Raw genomic sequence first — 5,009 nt, forward strand, 5'->3', positions numbered from 1 at the left:
ATCCTTTTCTTATTTTATCCAGTGAGAAGGTACTTGTCCTGTTGATAAGTAATTGACAATATGGGCAAACTATGGAGGACGACTAGAGAAGATTGCAAAAAGTTATTCGTCAAGAAATTTCTCTTTGACCTCATCTATGCCTATCTTGTGTTCAACTAAGATCCTGGAAATGTGATCAGCTACCACATTCTCGGAACCCTTCTTATCTCGGATTTTCAGATCAAATTCTTGTAAAAGAAGGATCATCTGATCAAACATGATTTAGTATCTTTCTTTGAGAGGAGATATTTCAGAGCCGCATGATCTGAGTAAACTAGAACCTTAGACCCTAACAGATATGAGCAAAATTTTTCAAGGGCGAACACTACTGCTAGTAGCTCTTTTTCTGTTGTGGTGTAGTTTAATTGAGCATCGAAAAGAGTCTTGCTAGCATAATAAATTACATGTGGCTCCTTATTGATTTTTTGGCCTAAGACGGCACCTATTGCAAAGTTAGAGACATCACACATAATCTCAAATGGAATGGACCAGTCAGGGGGTTTTATTATGGGTGCTATTGTCAGTACTATTCATAATGTGTCGAATACTTTCAAACAATCTTCGTCAAAGACAAATGGTGTGTTCTTGGCCAACAGATTGCACAGGGGTCTTGAAATCTTGCTAAAGTCTTTGATGAAGCATCTATAAAATTCGGCATGATCTAAGAAGGATCGTATTTGTCAGACCGAAGTAGGGGGTGGTAGTTTTGAAATGACCTCAACTTTGGCTTTATCTACCTCGATCCCTCTTTCAAAAATAATATGTCCTAATACAATTCCTTTCCACACCATGAAATGGCTCTTTTCCCAACTTAGGATGAGATTTGTCTCCATACACCATTTAAGAACTTTGAAAAGATTATGGAGACAATCCTCAAAGGTGGTTCCAAATACAGAAAAATCATCCATAAAAATTTCAAGATATTTGTCCACCATATCCGAAAAAATGGCCAGTATGCACCGTTGAAATGTAGCGGGTGCATTGCAGAGCCCGAATGGCATATGCTGAAAAATGAAGGTGCCATAGGGGCAGGTGAAGGTAGTCTTTTCTTGATCATCTGAAAATACAGGTACTTGATTGTACCCTGAATAACCATCAAGAAAATAGAAGAAACTTTGTCCTGCTAACCGTTCTAAGATTTGGTCGATGAAGGGCAATGAAAAATGGTCCTTCCTAGTAACGACATTTAGTTTTCTATAATCTATGCATACTCGCCATCCAGATGATATGCGAGTGGGAAGCAGTTCACCTTCTTCGTTCTCAACCATAGTAATACCTAATTTCTTAGGTACTACTTGAGTGGGACTAACCCATTTACTATCGGATATGGGGTAGATGATTCCAGCATCTAACCACTTTACCACCTCTTTCTTTACTACTTCACGCATGTTTGGGTTCAATCTCCTCTGCATATCTCGATGGGGTTTGGCATTTGCCTCAAAATGAATATGGTGCATGCAAATGGAGGGGTCAATTCCTTTTAAATCGGTAATGGACCAACCGATAGCCTCTTTGTGTTCCTTCAGAATACCAACCAATTGTGCTTCTTGATTAGGAGTCAAGTCTGATGCAATGATTATCGAGAGGGTGTCATTGGGTCCTAGAAATACATACTTGAGTGTAGCAGGAAGGGGTTTCAATTCTAATGTAGGTGGTGATTCTAAAGATGGGACTATTGGTGTACTGGCTAATGTGGGCAATGGCTCATACTTGCTTATCCATGAAGGAGTGGTTTTATCGTGTGGTGTATCTAACAAGGTGTTAACTTCTTTCATATATCCCTCAAAGTCATACACTCCAAAGTGAGCCAAGCAAGTATCTAAGCTATCTGGTGCTAGAATTGTGGGTGTTGCATCTTCTATAATGTCTTCTAGTGTATCTACTTCGAAGCAACTATCCATTGATGGTCCTTGGGAAGCACCAAACACATTTAGTCTCAGTTTCTTATTCCCAAACGATACGTCCATGACTCCTGTCCTACAATTAATGCATGCATTTGCCGTAGCTAGGAAGGGTCATCCTAAGATAATGAGAATTTGTCTTGGGTTGCCACTTAGTTCTATGTCGAGAATCAAAAAATCAACTGAAAAGTAAAACTCATCTACCTTGACCAAGACATCCTCAAGCATTCCACGTGGTTTCTTAATTGATCTGTCGGCTAATTGCAGTGTGACTGATGTGGTTTCAGTTCTTCGAATCCAAAAAGTTCATACACCGAACTAGGTAAAAGATTCACACTTGCCCCTAAGTCCAGAAGAGCTTTTTTAATGTGATAATCTCCTATAACACAGAAAATGATGGGGGCTCCTGGGTCCTTAAGCTTTGGAGGAGTGGCATGCTAGAAGACAGAACTAGCCTGTTCAGTGAGGCATACTTTTTTTGAGATTTGTGATCTAGATTTACGTTTTTGGATGCATAAATCCTTCAAAAATTTGGCATAAGCAGGGACCTGTTTGATTGTGTCTAAAAAGGAAGATTAATTTGGACTTGCTTAAACAATTCCAACATCTCATCGAGTCTTCCTTCCTTCTTATCTGCAGGAATAGGGGCTTTCAGAGCATCCAAAAATGGGGCTTTAGGCAAGTAAGATAATTTTGGTGCAGTTGGTTCATTCTCTATTTTAAGGTCCTCCTTGTTCTTGGGTGATTTGGCTTCGGTTAGAGGTTTAGGGTCGGTCTCATTGGTTTTACTAGTGTGTTCAATGACCTTTCCACTTCTCAGAGTCATGATTGATTTGGCGTGTTCAGAAAATTTTTTTGAGGTATTAGAGCTCTCAATCACAAATTGCCCTCTTGGGTTGCTCTCAGGTTGGCTAGATAATTTTTCTCCTTCCCTCCTACTGAATGCAGTCGCTAGTTGACCTATTTGGGTCTCTAGCTTAGCAATGGATTGTGTGTGGGAGTTAAGGGTCTGAGTGTTGACTTCTAATCGTTCTAGTGCTTTCAGAACTTTTTCCTCAAAAGCTGAGTTATGACCAGTAGTAGATGATTGAGGAGTATTTTGAAATTGATGGTATGGTCTATGCCTATATGTTGGGTCCTGATATTGAGGTCGAGGTGCGGCAGGGCCAACCACTGGTTGTGGTCTCCAGAAAAAATTTGGATGGTTTCTCCAGCCAGGGTTATAAGTGTTCGAATATGGATTGTTTCCTGGTCTGCGAGCTTGTTGGACTTGAGCTTGCTGAACCTGCTCGTGCATAAACTCAGGAAATTGAGGTGCGGCTGGGCATTCACTAACAAAATGGTTCGGACTTGCACACAATGCACAAACTTTTTGGATTGGGTTAGATGGAATCGGGGATTGTCCAGTATTTAGAAGACGGTCTAATTTTTGGAACAGTTCATCTACCTTACTGTGGATATCTATGACGTTTCCAATCTGATAAATTCCACTTGTTTTTTGTTGAAGCATGGGTTGTTCTTTAGAGGTGGCAGACATACAATGTAGAAAATTCTTACTAAGTGCTTCAAAGAGCTGCCAGGCTTCATCCCCACTCTTTAGCATGAATGTCCCACCACATGATGCATCAACCATTTGTCGGTGTTTCTCCAATAGACCATCATAAAAATACTGATAAAGTTGCCATTTAGGGACAGCATAGTATGGACATTTACGAATGAGGTCCCTTAACCTTTCCCATGTCTCATAAAAAAGTTCACCCTCCAATTGGGAAAAACTAGTGATAGCTTTTCTAATTTGATTTGTTTTTCCGATTGGAAAGTATTTCTTGAGAAATTCTCTCTGAAGATAATCCCAAGTTGAAATGGTTATAGAGTCTAAGGAGTTTAACCAATGCTTGACTTTGTCCTTAAGTGAGAAAGGGAACAGTTTCAACCTAAGGGCATCATCGGAGAAGTTTTGGATTTTTACTGTGGAACAAATTTTAAAAAATTCATCCAAGTATTTGTATGGATCTTCGTTACTAAGTTCATAGAATGATGGCAACATTTGAATAATGCTAGACTTGATCTCATATTGGTTAGCTTCTACTGGAGGTGCTTGAATGCATGGAGAGTAGGTGTACGAGGATGGAGTGAAATATTCTCTCAATGGGCGTGGAGGATTAGCCTCACCAGGTGCAGCCATGTTTCTAACTTAGATAGTCCTAAGAGTCTTTTCTAATTCTTCGTCTAATGGTTGCAAGTCGGGTTTTAGTGATCGTCGACCTAACATGCAACTAAAAGGTCTATGTAGGACCATCCTAATCTGTTAAGGATTATTATTTTTTTATTTTTTTATTAAGAAGAGAAGAGAAGAGAGAAAAGAGTTCTAAAGAAGAGATCCTAAGAAGTTCTAAAACTAATAGAAGAATTAGTTGTGGTTAGATTTTAATTACAATCAAGTTAGCATGTAGTGGACTCTCTATCCTAAAGTTATCCTAATTCTAGACAGCTCCTAACTGTAGTTAGCCTTCAAGCCCTCCAAGTTGGAGCTTGACCAACCAACTGGCCAGATAAGTGTAAGGTCGGTGGGAGTCCCCCCGTTGCTTTTCTTAGACACCAATTAAATTGGCCAGATCAGCGAACGGAACCAATTAAAAACCACCTTCCTTCAGGCCCAGTCATCCTGCAAACCACTTGCCTAGACACCAGCTAGCTGACCAAGTCTAACCTGGTTTAACTCTCAGGGTCACTTGTCCTATTGAGCTCAAAATCCTTAGGGGCCAACGTCTAATTAATTTTAGATTAAGGTCTAGGTTATGCAAATGCAAGGGAGTGATTTATGGGCCAAAAAAGGGTGATCAAGTCCCCACCTTATCTTAGTTAATGGGTTGTGCCCTTAAAGTTAATTATGGAGATGCAATGCAAAGAAACAAGGTGTCCAATCAAGTTAGAAATTTTTATATTTGAGGTTACGCTATTTTATTTAAGTGTTATGAAATGTCAGTGACTTTTTTTTTTAATTCAACTGTGCCAAGATCTCCGACAACGGTGCCAAAATTTGATGCGTAGTCGTTGATAGCACCAAAA

General features: G+C 39.7%; 1 non-coding gene across 1 annotated transcript; it reads left to right on the forward strand.

The window, feature by feature from the left end:
• Positions 1-3,631: 3,631 nt before the first annotated feature.
• LOC140852288 (small nucleolar RNA R71) lies at positions 3,632-3,737 on the forward strand. Its single transcript, XR_012135190.1, has one exon. It is a non-coding gene; the product is annotated as a small nucleolar RNA R71 (small nucleolar RNA).
• Positions 3,738-5,009: the final 1,272 nt, after the last annotated feature.

Source organism: Elaeis guineensis, chromosome 10, assembly GCF_000442705.2.
Source record: "Elaeis guineensis isolate ETL-2024a chromosome 10, EG11, whole genome shotgun sequence".
In the NCBI taxonomy this organism is placed as follows: Eukaryota; Viridiplantae; Streptophyta; class Magnoliopsida; order Arecales; family Arecaceae; genus Elaeis; species Elaeis guineensis.